Source organism: Candoia aspera, chromosome 2 (genome assembly GCF_035149785.1).
Source record: "Candoia aspera isolate rCanAsp1 chromosome 2, rCanAsp1.hap2, whole genome shotgun sequence".
NCBI lineage: Eukaryota > Metazoa > Chordata > Lepidosauria > Squamata > Boidae > Candoia > Candoia aspera.
This window is the reverse complement of record NC_086154.1, coordinates 163,216,573-163,234,338: the sequence shown is the minus strand read 5'-3', so window position 1 is coordinate 163,234,338 and position 17,766 is coordinate 163,216,573. Positions and strand designations below refer to the sequence as shown.

General features: G+C 38.6%; 1 protein-coding gene across 1 annotated transcript in view; it reads right to left on the bottom strand.

The window, feature by feature from the left end:
* Positions 1-17,766, bottom strand: part of C1R (complement C1r) — a 228,544-nt gene that overhangs the window by 9,347 nt on the left and 201,431 nt on the right. The window lies entirely within an intron of this gene.

The following is a 17,766-nucleotide window of genomic DNA, read 5'->3' as shown; positions in this document are numbered from 1 at the left end:
ACAGTTTCCAGGAATCTCAAGACACAAAGACTCAAGTTGGAGCTTGTTGGCAATACAGGTGGAGCTAGTGGGACCAGCTGAGGAAGGCTGGTCATGAGGAGAACATGCCTGTACCTGTGTTTCAAAGGTGGAGCCTGCTGATCCCAGTATATGCAGGGCAAATAAGTGAAAGATCTCACCAAGCCAAAGAGAAAATATTCTCCTCCCTCAATTCTGCCTCTCTGTCCTAAGACTGTTATTGTTTTCCCTGCAGATCCTGAAAAGAAGGCCCACAAGATGTGGTACTGGCTACCAGCTTAGCTGGCTTCAGAAAAAGGGTTGGAACAATTCATGGAAGTTATGTTGGTCAGTGGCTATTAGCCTTGATGGTAATGTGACTACCTCTGAAGGCTATCTGCTGGGAGACTAGTGGGCCTCCTTATGCAGGTGGTTGATCACGGTGAGAACAGACTGATGGACTAGATGGACCAGGAGTCTGATCCAATAGGAACTGCTTATGTTCTTACGTAAGGCTAAATTTCTGCAATAGTAGCTTAGATCACAAGCCCCTGAGCCCCTGAAGGATAAATACAGCCTAAGGAAGTTGAGAGGGTTGGAATTGTTGAAAAGAAAAAGTCTGTTTCTGGGCCTGCTGGGGCTGTTGACCTGTATAACAAAATGCTAAATAAATAAATAAAGCCCAGAGCTGGAATCAAGTGCGAAGTGTTTGGGAGCGGATCACAACTTAAATTTGCTTTTAACATTGCTATGAGTGTAATTCAATATTCCCCTTCAGAATTACAAGTGATGGCTATTTTGACAGTAGCCAAGACAAAATCCAGCACTAAATACAGTGCATCCTTGCCTTAAAATGTCTCAACAACAGGTCATAATTTTAAAAATCGGTGGCCCCAAGGAGACCAAGAAATGACCTTTTTCTTTTTAATAATCCCTGAGCTCTCAACTCCTTTAGGTCTCAAGGAAATTGAGAATTTATTTCAATTTTCTCTTGGTGGCTTTGAACTTTATTTTTGGAAATGGGAGATGGTATAGTGCAATAATTTTCTGTTGCCTTTCCATTCCTCGGAAGCTTCCCTGGCTGCCCACATGTCCCAATCAGAAAAAGTCCTGGGGAAGATCTCCAGTGAGACTGTCTCTTGGGATTTAACCAAAGTGAGTCAAGCTAGGGAGACTGCAAACTGCTAGACAGATGATTATACAAGGAGGGAAGGAGAGGACACACCCTGCCAAGATCTGATCTGGTAAGTGGAGGAAGACACTCCAGCATAAGCATTTCAATGAATTTTTCTTCTTCTTGGAAATGATTTCTAAAGGAAGTCCTGCCATCCGACTGAATGAGAACTGGTAGAAAAGAATGCAGACCTTTTCTGCCCAACTCTAACTTGAATTTGACCCAATTTTTCAAATAGAAGCATTGTTAAATGCGAAAACATTCTGTAATTTTTATCATTCAGTATGCCCCTTTTGATGTATCTTTAAGCATCTACCAAGCAAGCTGCAGAAAGAAAAACAAAAGAATCCCCAAAATGTTTTCCCTCCAAGAGACATCTTGAGCTGAGTGTTGTTGCTTAGGAACAAAGCTGGGCCTGCAGATTCTTTCAAGATCTCTTTTATCCAGAATAGCTTGCAACTCTGTCACTTTTGTGGAGGTGACAACTCAAGGAATAGAAAAGGCCAATGGCCAATTTGTTTGATTTGATACTGGTAAGTCACATTTGTTATATGTTACTCTAGTGAGAAAACACTTTAAAAAAAATGCCTTTGTTGAATTGAACATATATATTCCTAGACTGAATATAGATTTGGAACCAGTTGCTTCAAAGTATAGATAAGATCCTTAAATATTTTTGCCAGTAGGAATATAGGCAGTATATTGGAGAATAGGCAGTTGAGCACAAAGGAACTAATATATGGGTCCCAGCACCCCAAAAGAATGGAAAGGAAAGTTGGACCCATCTATAGGAAGGCAATGAAAATGTGCAAATACTTGCAAATAAAGGTCAGGAACTGGGCGAAAAGTTCAAATACATGTAAGATCCAAACCCAGGCTCAGGGATTGCAGACTGGGAAATATGGAATAAACCCTCTAGGTCCAGGCCAAGTGGACTCCAAGCCAGTGGGTTGTTTGGATAGGAAAAAAATGACAGCAGAGACGTGCCGGAGCCTGGTAAAATAATTATAGTATGCTATTCCTCCATGTTTTATAACTTCAAGAAGCAGCACCAGCAAAGGAGAAGACTCTCCAGCCTGGACTTCAGTGAGTACTGAAGCTAGCTTTGTTGCTTTCTCTATAGGTGATTCATTAATATATGTTGCAAAAAGAATGGTCACACATACAAATGTGGCTTGAAAAGATTCAAGATCAATCCTTCCTTTGTATTGTTGAGGTTGCATCAAATAAGGCAATTAACTGAAGATTTGAATATATCTGAAGACACGCGCATGTGTAGATTATATCTATATATCATTTAATATCACAGAAATCCCATCAAAGTTATATAAACGCTTGATATTAAGTACAATTGGTACATTTGCAAGTCTTTAAAAATTCTGGAAGGATGGCTCAGTTTTGAACCTAAGGAATCTCACTGAATTCCTTTTAAATCAATTTCAGCAAGCCATCAAGAATGAGCTACTGTATATCCATAGATAGCATTACACTCCATTGAAATTACATGATATGAATTGTAATTTTCTAGATGGTTTTGGGAGGAGTATAAATAAATGGATAAATGTTACAATCTCTAAGTCAGTGTTCTTTGTTGAAAGTGTTTGAAGAAAGTAGGAAAATTACCCCCAAATCTTTCACAATGAATCCTGCCGTCAGTTTCTTGGCTACATTTCCTAATGCATATAAATGGATGAGAATGGGCTATAAAAACTAGAAACGGTTCTTGCTCTTAGTTGCTAAACTCACTATTACAAAACTCTGGAAAATTAAAATTCATCTTTTATTGGATCTGTGATATTCAAGTATGGGAAACTGCATTGTCAGAAAAGAATAACACAAAGTGTTATATTCCAATGAAGGATAAATTTAACCAAATCTAGTTATCATATATAATTTTCCTAATGGATTACTGTTGTCTGAACAAATATTTTGGATTTATTATGGATTATTAAGTATGGATGACTGTGTTTTTCTCCTCAAGGTTACAAATGATTATATATACTTCCAATGATAATACACACAATCACACACATCTTTCTATTGTTAATCTCTTGGTTTAAGTGCTGAATTTTAATTCTGTAAATATTTTTTAAAATTCTCTTTTATGGTAAAATTTTTGAGACAGGCATCACTTGGTATGGACAGTTTTCTTACCCAATTTTTAGACAGTTCTGACCATATTCTAATACATATCATTAACCTTACTGAGAATGTCTCTAGAAGAGGTTTTTATTAATACCTTTTTAAAATTAATACCTCCTTTAATGTGACTAATAAACACTCCAAAAAACGTTAATAATTTTGCCATTACAGTTTGCTTTCTCCCATCCTTCAATATATATTCATACTAATCCAGCAACAAAACTCTGTGAAGGAGATCAGGATTACCTAATCAGGTGCTATGTACACAAAGTGTTGGATGCAGGTTTTTCAGAAAATAGACCCCATATCCAGCACTTTAGCATTGCATGTGTAAGTCACATGCAAGTTGGACAATATACGTAACATTGAAGTGATCAGCAAATGTTAAATTTGATGTATCCTTGATCTGAGCTAGCATGGGTCTTCTTTGGTGTACAAATAAGCTGTATATTTAGAACACATTTTCTACACATAACAGATCTTTCCATTTGAAATACTTTGGAAAGGTGCACTTCAAACTATGAAGTACATTTGTAATTCAGTTATTGTAATCCACTGAACTAACATTTTGTTGCTTTTAAGTCATATTTTTGTATCACAGTTGTGTGTGCTTAATCTTCCTCAATCATCTATACTCAAAATTTCTCTTCCTTCCTCTTCCCATACATAACCCTCTGTCACCTATATTCAGAAATGTCAGTGGATACAGAAAATAATCTTCAACAGTGTTTAAATAAAATGAGTGCTCAGGGAGCTGTTGTTGTGAAAAAAAGATATATTAGGAAAAAAGGAAAAGTTTTCTATTTGCATCCATAATGGACTGAATGAAATGATTATTTTCTTGCACTTTAAAATCAGTGCAAAGCCTATATTGGTATCAATCACAGTGTGTGGCATTTTCATTGCGTTATAATCCCCAATCCTATTTTGTTTGCCACATTGCCAGACCCCAGATTCTCAAAGCCACCTGGCTTTATGCCAGGCAGAGGTGCCCAACTTGTAGTTCCTGTTCTCTATACAAATCCTTATATGTAATCCTAAAACCTTCCAGACGTTGCTGCCAAATTGTACTGAAAATGTGAAAGTGAGACATTATTAAATATGTGGGGAGTAACCACACCAATTGTATTTAGTTTAACTATGATTAAGTTAAAATTAAATTAAATCCCTACCAACTTCTTTGCCCTTGCCCCACCCAAGTTTTGGCATGTGACCCCCGAAAGCCCTTAGCCCTCAGAAACTGCAGATAACAACGATGTTATTGGCTAATTTTTGAACTAATATTGCCCAGTGGGCAATTCTGCTCTGTTTATAAGGTTTCACAAAGGATAATAACAGGGAGCATTCTGGGAGCTGTAGTTCAGAGAACATTGTATAAAACTCCATTTTATTTCTGTCTCAGTCTTCTCGCTTCAAAATGCGATCTCTTCAACAGGTAAGGAAATGAGGAAACGTCGTGGCAGAAGGCATGGGACTGTATGCCTTCCACTAGAGGGCAGAGGCACGTAAGCACAAGGTCTTAAACATGACCTAATAAAAAAGGTGAAAGAGTTAATAAAGGGATTGCTTTGTAATTGACAAACCTGAAAATAAAGGGGGTGGGGGTGGGTGGGTTTGAATATTGCCCTAGAAAGGATTGCCAGCATTTAGGGCCAACAGGCCAAATTTGAACAGTCCAAGCAGTTCTAATGGCTGTCGTTTTGAAAGAAACTAAGCTAAGGTGAGGTAACAAGTCAAAACAATCCATAGGGTTAAAGAGAAATGTTTAATATTGTTGTGGTATAATATTTGGGTATTCTGTGGCAATTTTTAGAACAGTTTTGCAGGCAATTATTTTTGCAGCAGGGGTTCTTGTAAGTAGCAAAAGGCAACAAAGGGTATAAGGGCAATTCCAAGTGGTTCAAAATAGGATCCTTTCCTGTAATACAAATGGATTTTCTGTTGTATGTACATCTTTCTCTTCTCTCACTGTCCCCGTAGTTAAACAGGTTTTGCAGGTTTTTATAGAAGGCTAAACATACTGTTGGCTCTGCTTGATCAGAGCAGATATCAAAAATGAGGTAATTGCGTGTACCAGAAAATGCAAGTCCTCCCTGACTCTGTTCTTACTCTTGAAAACTCTTTTATCTCCTAAAGATTTTTGTGGAGCCTTTGGAAATGTAGAAAGGAAAGAGAAGGGTTGGGAGTGATTTGAGTACTGTAAGAGTAATTATGACTCATGATGTGATGCTCATCCTACTTGAATATTTTATAATTTTTTAGGCTTTTGGATTTTCTCAAACTCTGCAAAAGCTGTTTGATCACAGTCAACACTGGGACAATATTAATATATATGCATATATAATGAGAATGTCTCTTTGAAAGCTGATTCAACATGTCTTCAAAACTATTATGTCTCAGTCTGGCACATGTACAGATAAACCAAAAGCACTCTTATTTGGAATTAGGTCCCTGAGTGGGTCATTTTCTTTAATAACTGCAGATTTATTGTGTGGTATGTAAACAGGAAGATCAAATGCATCCTGAAGTCAGTAACAGAGGAATGTTCTATTTTTAATGCAGGTGTTCTGGCAGAAGGAATTTTGATAGCATGTATATTACTATTCAGAGCTGATCTAAAACAGCATTGATAAATATTTAGGTATGGCTTTTAGACACTTCCTGTAATCTGGAGAGTTTTAAATAATTAACATTATTCCTGCAGCTTTCTACAACCATTTGCTCCAGATCTAGCAGCATCTAGGTTTGGTCAGTGTTAATTCCACTTTACAAACACTACTTATATGTATGTATGTGTGTACACACATACACACACAGAGAAATACACATAAATTAAATGTTCTTTAGTCATTATAACAGAGTTAATGTACAATAAAATAGAACAAGATGATAGTCCAAACACCTGAGGGACCTCAAGTTTTTCTATGGATAAAATTAGAGTCACCCCGTGTATGCTTTTTTCATTGCCTCATAGGATGCAAATATAACAGCTAAAATAAGCATTATATTAAGTGTGGGTTATATTTAAAATTAAATTATAAAATGAATAATAATAACATCAAAAGGTCATTTGCTATGTTCACCTGGAAATACTGCAATTTTCATGGAAAGAAGTAGTTATTTAAGGTGTTCTGCAAGAAAACTACAGCAGTACAAGAGTGAAAAGTGGTAGAAAAGCACAGTTCAACTGAAAGTAAATGTAACAGTGACCTGGCAAAACATTTTAAATAGCTAATAGTGCCAAGTAGTGCATGTACACATGATTGTGTTCATACACACACACATGTATATATATGCTTGCTTGCTTGCTTGCTTGCTTTCATTCATTCATTCATTCATTCATTCATTCATTCATTAAACTCACATTTGGAAACTTATGGAGGCAAAAATCTATGTGGGAAAGTGTTTTTTTATACCACCATCTCTCCTGCTTCTCTTTTCTAAATGCCTCAGTCATGAAGCTTTTCTTTTTTTAGGGAGAGGATATATTAGCCAAGAATACATATTTTGCTCATTAGAGGCTTCTGAAAACCTTATATTCCTAGGAACCTTATATTCCTATTCCTATTACCACAGGACACTGTCACCCATTACCCAGAGTGGGCAATGACCAGCTCTCAGGTTGTACAGTACTTCTTGCAATCAGCAGTTATCCAGGACATAATCTTTTCAGCTCACAAAGTTCATTGCCATTTCCTCAGACTACACAGCTTCTTTAGTCACTCTTCTTTCTTCTTCCAGTTAAACTCCTCAGGGAAACTCCTGCTGGCTTTTTCTCTTTGCCCACTTTGTTTCCTGTATTTCGTTTTCTTTTGACCCTTCCTTTAATTAATCTTCTCTCACTCCTTTCCCAAAATGGGTGAATTCCTCAGGATGTTCCTCGGGATGTTTTTGTACCACTGGGAATTTTGTATGGTTTGGAGTGGTGGTTCACAGTTATGAATGATGATGGGAGACATCAGGGATGCACAATTTTAGTTTGTTTTTCAGATTTTGGAGGTGTGTTAAGGGTGGTAATAGGAGTGATTTGCCTCTCTGAGATCCCATGCCCTTACTTTTGGGGAAACAAAAAAAAAAGAGGGGGGAATATGCTGCCTAATCTCAATTACTTTGTTACCAAATTTCAGTATGGCAATCTCAAATTATTAGAAACACTGCTCGTGAGCTGGCTATCTAATGTTGGTTTAGGACCCAAAGAGGAAATGAATCATGCTCTCTGTTATACCTGACCAGTTATAGTCTACTGGAGAAGAGCTCTTGATGGTGCCTACTATTCAGCAATCCAAATGAGGATTAGCTCTTGATATAGGTGCCTTGTCTTTAGAATGTCTTCCCTTTACTGTTGCAAATCTTATTTATTTATTTATCACTTTTATATGCTGCTCGATTTCCAACAACTCTGGATGGCATATAATTTGTAATTTTGTAAACTCTTAGTATTAACTGAAAATATTTGTTTACCCCAAGTTTTGACTTAATCTTGCTACTGTGTTCCATTTCTTTGTTTACTTGTTGCTGTCTTGTTTTATGATTTTAATCTGATAACATTTTATGTGGCTTCACTGTTATGTGAAGCCAAAGCTGCCCCCACTTTGGGATGATTTTATAAAGAAAAGTAGATTTTAAACTGTATGAATGAATGAATGAATGAATAAATAAATAAAGGGCAGTTTATAAATTTACTAAATTTTAATATAGAGCATTGTGAATAAAAGTAGTTTCCTTAATTGTCCGATATTTATTGTCAATTTAATTGGAGAGTCTTATAAAATAAAAATAATTCATCTTCTCCATAATTTGATAAACATTATCTCCTTATCTCCAGTTATGCTTTTTTCTAAATTAAAAAGACTGAAACATTTTATTCTTTACTTGTTGGAAACAGAATATTAATCAAGGAAAACATGAAAGGTCTGAAATATTTGAGCATTCATCCAGTTCTTATGATCTGGGTACAAAGCATGAAGTCAAAGAATTTGCTACTTTCCCATGTACTTTTTATTGGAAACTTTCCAACACAAGAAATTAGCAACCAATTAGCTCAGGGCACAGCTATATGGACACCGGGTTTAACCTCCTGTAAAGATGACTGATTAACAGGTTGCAGGTGTGGAGATGCTTTGCACTTATGACCTCTCAATCATAGTATTTCTGAACACTAAACTAATGCTTGTTTGAAAGAGCACAAAACCCATGTCCAAAAAGAGCTTGGCTGACATGTTGCAGATATAGAAAGGATATGTGCAATGAAGTGGGGGAAATGATTGATAACAAGCAAACTCTATCCTCAACTAGTGCTTCAAAAGAATGGCAATGTTGGTAGCAAGTGGCCATGGTCAGGGCATCTGTATGTAGTTTCTGGAATAGTTTCTCCCACCACCACCCCAGCATGTACACCCACATACACACTAAAAAGTATGGCTACATAAATCTTGTTGGTCAAAAGCCTATACAGGAGTGCTCAGACTGGTAACAGAATAGGTTAAACCTGTGTAAATAAGGAGCCCAGGTAATATTTGAAAAACATATTTGGAAAACACCAGTGGGACACACTGGAGAAGCCAGGTGTCAGGTCTGTCCCGTACCCCAAACCAAGATGATTATGGATGGTAGGGCCTAGCAACAGAAACATAGAGGTGGACAGAACCCAGGTTCTGACTGCATCAGTGCTGTTGATTAATTGTGCTAGCACATGTCCCTGGCAAACATTTTGTCAAGGAGGGAAAATGCTGTTTTAAAGCTGGAACAGATAAAGATGACTATAAGCTGCCTCAGCTGCACCAACTTCATGAGGACTACATCATGTGGGTTTGTTGCATGAAAATGGTTGCCAAGGCATGCTCATATAGCAGCTAAGGGACATGACAATGAACGCACAGAAGCAGAGATTTGAAAAGCTATGCCAGCATAATATTAATGTGACACCAGTGCTGTAGCATAATACCTGTAATTCTGTTGCAAACACTGATGGATATGCTGATACAAATATTCAGAGATTTAAGTTCTTAGGCCTGTACAAGGGCTGTCAATCCCATCAATAACAATGGAGTTCACATCAGGATTTTCAATACTGTAGAACCAAATTCTGAACATTTGCTAACACACATATTTTAACATGGCTTAAATTGCTTGGGCTGAATTGGGAAATTGTCCTTGTATATTATTAGGTGCTTATTAGCTGAACTAGGTCACTTCCCATTGGCAATGTGATTGTGGAATACAATATATGTCCTCTGGCTGGAGAAGATAATGATTTTACTAGATAATCTATGTGGTGAACATTATCTTTTCACCCTATTTGACTGCTGATAAATTGATTGGTGACAGTGTATATTTGACCAAGTTACACTGGTTACTTTTGATTGACATAAAGAATACATCCTAGCAGAGTGTTCAGATGCATAGGTAACTTTGAATTAAGGATTGCCTTTCATTGTACAAAAACATTTGTCACTGAATGATATGCTGATTTTGGGGCAAAGTGCATCTTTCCCATTGGTTGTGAATTTGTCTTAGCTCTGAAATGTGCTACTTTAAGACTTTCCTTGTTAGCAATTTATAATATCACTGGAAGGTCTGGTAACCCCAATTTTAATCCCTGCTCACCTAACAGTGATAAGCTCTTGTTTGTTTGTTTATAAAAATTAAAATGGCCACCCTTCTTAATTGCATAACTCTGGGTAGCTAACAGTTTATAAAGAGAGGCAGAGAGAACCACATAACCAAATGAAGTGAAAAAATCCAATGCAAACACACACACACACGTCACCATATCACAAATTCACAAACACATGTATAGGGTTCCCCAATTTCCCTGCCCTATTACCTGGGGGAAAAGCCAGGTTTTAGCAGAGTTCTGGAAGCCTGAAAGATTTAGTGGGGGGAGGGTGTTCCACAGGGAAGGCACCATGACACAAAAGGTATGCCTCCTCAGTCTGCAGTTTAATAGAAGGGACTTGGACTATGCTGCCTTTGTTGGATCTGGGGTAATGGGAAGAAACCCTTGGAGATAGGCAGTCCCACAAGTAAACTGGTCCATGCCATGACTTAAGGAGATAATCAGGACTTTGAATTGCACCCAGAATTATACTGAAGCCAGTGCAGCTTGCACAGCAGTAGTATCACACAGACAGATGTTGGAGTGCCCAAACCTGCATATACTGCTGCATTCTGGACCAGTTGAAATTTCTAAGTGTTCTTCAAGGTCAACTGCTATGGCAGTAATCCAGTCAGGATGTGACTAAGACATGAGTGTCATTGCCACTAGATAGATCAGACCACAAAAGCAATGCCATAGGAAGGCTAAAACTACTTTTATTGAGATTGGCTATAATACCAGAATCTTGCAAGTCTGATTGTGCAATATCTCCTCCTCCTCCTTATAGTTTAGTGAATTAAGGAGGTGTCTGCCTAAGCTGCTTCCAAAAGTTATCTCATTGTAGACTTAAAAAATGATTCAGTCCCTTTCGCCTAGGTAACAGAGCCTGCATATCTCCATCATGGTCATCTTCCTTACTCTACAATGAGTGACAGAGACCAGAGCCTCCCAGTCCAGGAACAGACATAACTGGCAGACAAGAAAAATCTGTGCAAAGGCCCCCCTAGCCATGGCTGCCACCTGCTCTTTGAGTAGGAGCTATGAGTCCAGGAGGTTGCACAGATAGTTCACCAGCTCTGGGGAAGTATAACCCCATCAATAGTTGAAGATGAAAAATCACCCCGGGGCCCAAAACCCAGAGCCACTCAGTCTTGCCAGATCAGGTCACAACCTGTTCTCATCCAGACCTTCAGCCTTCAGGCACTGGGTGAGAACTTTGACAGCATCACTTGTGTGGCCAGGGAGGGAAATATATAGCTGGGCATCATCAGCATATTGATAGTAGTTTACCTTGTGCTGGTAGATGACTTCGCCCCATGGTCTCATGTAGATGTTAAATAGGAGTGGAGAGAGAGTTGAATCCTGAGGCACCCTGCATAACAGAGGTCGAGGGTTGGACCTCTCTCTCCCTACCAACAATGACTGAAACTGGCCTCGGAGAAAGGAGGAGAATCACTACAAAACAGTGCCCCTCACTTCCAGCCCCAAAGGTGGTCCAGAAGCGTACTATGTTCAATGATATTGAAAGCTGATGAGAGATTTAGAAGGGCAATGGTGGATGTGCCACTCCCATCTTGATCCCTCCAAAGGTAGTCCACAAGCACCACCAGTGCTATCTTGATACTAAAATCCAGCCTGAAACCCAACTGAAAAGGATCCAGATAATCTACTAATTTCAGGGCCCCTGAAGCTGTGCATCGAACACCACCTGAACAACCTTCCCTAAAAAGGGAAGGTTGGAGACTGGATGAAAATTGTCCAGTACTCCAGGTCAAATGATGGCTTCTTGAGGCAGGGACAGACCACCGCCTCCTTCAAAGCAGGTGAAATTATTCTCTCCTGCAAAGAAGCATTCACTACCACTTGGATCTTGACCAACCAGGAAGGACATGGTTCCCAGGCCATGATTTACCCAGTATTATCTTGGTGTTTGTGTACCACTAAACACCCAGTTTTTTTCTCTTTAAGTCATGATGGTTGGCTGCAACATCATCATGGGAATAATTAATGGCACTTCCCATTTTTTTCCTGGAAGATGTCTGTATCTTACAGGGATGATTGACATGCCATTGACTATTCATCAGCCAGAAATAATGTCAAAATATTCATCTCTCCATCTTTGAAGCAGTGCATTTGATTAGCCAAGGAGAGTCAGGGCAGCAGGATACCTTATTTCCATAGCAAGGGCTGGGTGACACTAGTAAGGAAAGGCTCTTCATCTGCCTATCATGCTATTGTTATACCTTTACAGTTCCATAGTAATATAATAGTAATGCTGTTAATTTTATCTTAATGCAACAGAAAGATTGCACCATTATGTTTGTAATTATTCCACATCCAATTTTTTTTGGTTAGAGCAATAAACCTTAAAATAAACCTGTTAGCCCTAGAAAGCTCCTTTTATATATCTTTATATGCAAGCATGTTACAATAGCAAGAAAGTTAGAATCCGTAACATACAAAAAGAAGTAAACTTTGCTATTATCCCTACTGCTCCTTTCCGCAGTTTGGACTCCAATAACTAACACTCATTACTATGCAGTTAGGGTCAGCTATGGTGACACCTGCTCGCTAGCATCTAGAAGAAGAGGCAGTCTGAAGAAACAGTTTGAATTTGGGGAAAAGATGTTTTTTGCAGCTGGCTCACAAGAAGCTATCTCTAAGAAAATCTGTTTTGCTTTGGGGATCCTGTTGTAGAGCCTAGTGACAAGCTTTCTTACTTTCTATTAGTTCAACCTATACATTTCTTAATAATATACACTAAAGGCACTATAAATCTCAAAAATGTGTAAGTTGCAACATGGAAACTGATCTAGGAAAATATATACTTTATTCCTTTTTTTCTTTTAACAATGGGCAGAAATAGGACGCAGCAGGATGATGCTACATGTGTTTTTAATGGATTTCTATCTTTTTGTTGACTGTTGTTAAAGATGTCACAGGTAGATTTCAAATGCTTTTATCAGTGAGTTCATTATGCTGGCTGTAGATAGCTCTTGCATCTTCCTTTTTGTCATGAAGTTTACCATTTGTATAATACTAAGCTGTTAGTCATATCATCTTTGGTGCTGACATGAAGGTACTGGAACACACAATATATAACTTCTATTCCTAATGTAGGGCCAAACTAAATATGGTAGAGAACCAGTTTGGTGTAGTGGTTAAAGGCACCAGGCTGGAAACTGGGAGACTGTGAGTTTCAGCCCAGCCCTAGACATGAAGCCAGCTGGGTGACCTTGGGCCAGTCGCTCTCTCTCAGCCCTAGGAAGCAGGCAGTGGCAAACCCCTTCTGAAAAACCTTGCCAAGAAAACTGCAGGGACTTGTCCAGGCAGTCTCTGAGAATCAGACATGATTGAATGGATTAAAAAAAAAAGCTGTTAGTCATTTCATCATAGGTGCTGCCATGAAGGTACTGGAACACACAATATATAACTTCTATTCCTAATGTAGGGCCAAACTAAATATTACACACAGAAAAGTGTAATAGCCTCATAACCTGTTTTCTTTTCTAAAAGCCACTGATGTATTTAATCATTAAGAAAATTTATATATTGACCTAATTTAATAACTCTAGCAGTGTATAGAATAATCTCATATAAAAGTGATCTCCACCATGCATAATTACTATAACAGTAACTAAAATAAGACTTCTTCCCACTCATTAGACATCAAGACCATCAGCTGATTATGGTTGGTGTGAATTCTTAGTGACTACATAAATTTTCTCTGAGAGGATCTGTCTCCGACCTGGTCCTCCAGGTCTTCTAATGGTGCACCCATTGCTACTGTTATTAAGATCAAGACCATCAAAGGCCCATTTAAAATCAGGAGCTAGGGAGTCAAGCATATCTCCAAGGGGCAGCATATTCCCCAGCATCAGAGTCAGGTCCACAGAAAACACCTGACTTTTGGACCCATGGCTCTCTTACCTGGCCTGGGACAAGACATTAAGCAGAGCCTTCCTGCCAATCTGACAGGATGGGCAGAATCGTTTTGAACAAGGTGGTCATTTTAGGACAAGGTCTTAAATTTAATCATGTGTTGAGTTTATAGTCTTATGTGAGCAAAGTAAGGGCCTAATGCAGTATTGGTCACAAAATGAAATCACAGTTTTAAGGTAGCTGACTAAGATTTTCAATGATGAGATTTCAGTGTCCTTCAAAGTTCCTCCTGTCTCCCCATGAGCTTCAGTAGAAGAATAAATCAATGCATGTTAATGAAATTTGGAATCTTTCTAAACTTACATGGCTGCAGTTTTCAGCTTTTCTTTGTGTAAAATTTGAATTATCTTGGCATAAGTCTCACAGCTTAACCGCAATGCCAGGCTGAAGTAAGAGGCAAAATACTTCCAGAGATTCACTATCTGTGGCCTTCTTTGCCATTCCAGAAGAGCAATTGCCCTGCCACATCAGATCAGACATCATTGCCTTCCATTTGTAACTCTACTCTGTTTTCCTACCACTTTTATTTTTTAATGAGTAAAAGAAGGAATAACTCCATAATGCCTTTTGATCAGTAGCACTAAGAGCCCTTTGCCTGGAAGCATCCTTGGGATCATCCATCTGGAATTACCCTAAAAATTCTTCATAAACAACTAACTCCTCCTTCACGAATGTTAAAAGTAAGTAATTCTATATAGATAGGATAGCAGAATTGAATGAATTAGCTCTGTCACTACCATGTTGTTGTCATAATTGTCATCATCATGTACATGCCGGATGTGATTGGTATGGTAGGAAAGCTGTATCTGTAAAGCCTTCCAGCATAGCTAGAAACCCAAAGTCAGGGACTTAAGCCATGGGAAACCACACCCATGTTAAGAATACTTAAATTTGACTTACTAATACAGAATGGAGCAAAATATTTTAACATTGGGGATATTGAAGGATATTTTCGAACAATGGACTTTCAGATTGTTTGCCTCTATAGATAGACTGTATTTAAAACATGTTATGGAAGAGGAAAAAGTTTTACCAGACAAGACTGAGACTGATCTGAAAGTGGATTTAAAAATGACAGGCTACAAGAATGACATGGAAAAAGATGCTACACTGGCATACAAAAGAAACCAGCTGATGTCTTAATAATTAAAAGGGATATACAAATAACAAACCAAGAGTGACGTGGATATTTTTCCTATACTGGATTTACAAAAGAGGCTTGTTAAAGCTTTGAAGAATTATAGGTAGTCCTCACTTAACAACCACAATTGGGACCGGAATTTTGGTTGCTAAGCAAAGTTGTCATTAAGCGAATCTGACCCAATTTTATTACCTTTTTTGTGGCAGTCGTTAAGTGAATCACCGTGGGCGCTAAGCAAACCACGTGATTGTTAAGTGAATCATGCAGTTCCCCATTGCTTTTGCTTGCCAGAAGCTGGCTGGAAAGGTAAAAAATGGTGATCATGTGACCACGGGATACTGCAACAGTCATAAATGCAAACCAGTTGCCAACCGCCCAAATCGTGATCAAGTGACTGTGGGGACACTGCGACAGTCATAAGTGTGAGAACCAGCTGTAAGTCATTTTTTTCAACACTGTTGTAAGTTCAAACCATCACTAAACGAATGGTTGTTAAGCGAGGACTACCTGTATGTGAGAAGGGACAAAGAAAAAATGAAAAGAAATCAAGTTCTAGGACATTATTTGAAGGGACTAAAGTTCAGGATTGTTAAAAGGAAGGAATATAAAGTTTGTTTATTTGATCAAGGTTAAAATAAATATGTTTTTATCTCTGATAAGCCTTAATGGACTTTTGCTGATCAGGACTGAAATGATGAGGTTTTAAGGATTTCTTTATAGATAAGAGATGGGATATGGGAAGGAGAGATCTTTGCTGTATTTTAAGAGAAGGTGATAAGTTAATAAAATTGTTTATACTTGTGATGAAGGGGAAAGTCATTTCTTTATATATTTCTATTCTTTTTCTTTACTATATTCTTATTTTTCTTTCTTTTTTCTTTTTTCTCTTTTTCCTGCACCTTCTACTTTTTCTTTTTATTCTTTTATTTTTTTTAGTTTGTATTAGTTTTTTATTGTTGTCAGTGTAATTTTAAATAAAATTACTATTAAAAAAACCACTGCCTTGTCAAGAAGCCTGATGAGGTGGAAAAGATGGCAAAGTCTCTCCTCTGTCCAGAACCCACTGCATCTCTAATGCTATTCAGTAACAATTGTCACAGTTGATTTTTTGTTAGAGGCAAGCAAACAAGATTCCCTGCCCCTCTTTTCTATTCTACCACTTAAGTTATCTTTCTCAGCTCACCTCAGCAAGAGAAAGTAGGATTGGTACTCCTGCTTTTTCTTGTTAAATAATGCAAAAGAAGGCCAGGGGAGATGCAGAGTGTTGGAGAGAAAGAAGGACGAAGCTGCCCATTGGGCCAATGAGCAGGAAACCTGTCCTTTTAAAGCAAAGCAGGAATACTCCCATGAGTTGCCAGAGAAATGGGGCCCCACGAAGAGAAATAGCCTCTGCAGAAGTTCCTGCAAAACCAGGCAGTTGGCTGGCACCATCATGCCTCAGTTGTGCTTGATGGAGCCCCAACTGGGGCTTAAAGTCAGAGTTGCTCTAGTCCCACAGGGCCTAGGACTTAGGGATATGCAAAGTGTTCCATGTACAAAGTGTCTGGGCATGGAACAGCTAATTTTGGGTGAGCTGTGGTCAACTCAAAACATGAATGTTTCAGCTGTTTTGGTCCATGCATAGAATGAAATGGGCAGAAGTGATTTGCGGTGGGGAATGCAGGGAAAAAAGCAAGAACATTGGTAACCGAGGGGAGGCTGGGAAGAGAGGGACTGAAGACTCTTGGAAATCAGGGCTGGGGCAATGAGATACTAGGATATGTTGTGCTGGCACATCAGTGGCAGTGGCTAAGAGAAGCAGAAGTGTGGAGAAGATGGAGGTGGGTGGTCCAGAGAGGTTGGCCATGCTAGGAGCTGCTGAGTGGGAGAGGGGAAATAATACCATACTTACAACATCTGGATTTTTTTTAGTCCAAAATGTGGTACTCCTCAGACATTCCTGTAAAGGAATTTAAAACTGGGGGAAGATATGAGAGAGCCTATAAAGAGAGACTTGGACAAGAGATTGTACTGTCCAGAGATAGAAGGAACCATATGAAAGAAACTCAAAATAACACTACATTGACTTTGTTTAGTATAAGATGGGACAAAGGGAAACTTAAAATTTTCAAGATTGTTATATACCTTACAATAATAAAATAGCATTTCTGGAATCCATGCAGTGTTTGTTTCTTGACCTGGCCTACCTTGAAGGGCTGACAATTCCAGTATTCAGTTTTGCTGAACTGTGACTGGTCCCAAACAATCTGGCAGAACCTCCAGAACCCGAGGTTTTTGTTCCAGATTCAAAACAATTTTTTTTCCATTTTGTGCACACCTATTCTAGGCCTCCTTGTGCAATTGTTCCATTTCTGGTATATATGGATGGCTTTTGATTGGGCACCTGTGGTTTAACAGATCCTTTGTGATATATTTGATAGTGTCTCCTGTCTGCTGCTGTGGCTGAGTGACTATTGAAGTGTAAAGATCTTACATTTTATAGGTAGTCTTCACTTAACGACCCTAATTGGGATCACCAGCTCTGTCACTAAGTGAAGCAGTCGTTAAGCAAAACATCACATGACTGCCCCACTTAGCAATTGCTGTTCTGGCAATCCCGGTTGTGGTCATTAAGCAAATCACAGTCATTAAGCGAGACATTATGTGACTGACTTGCGACCTCCTGTTGGCTTTCCCATTGACTTTGTCGGAAGTCAGCTGGGAAGGTCGCAAATGGTGATCATGTGACTGTGGGATGCTGTGACCCTCATAAATGTGCGATGGTTGCCAAAC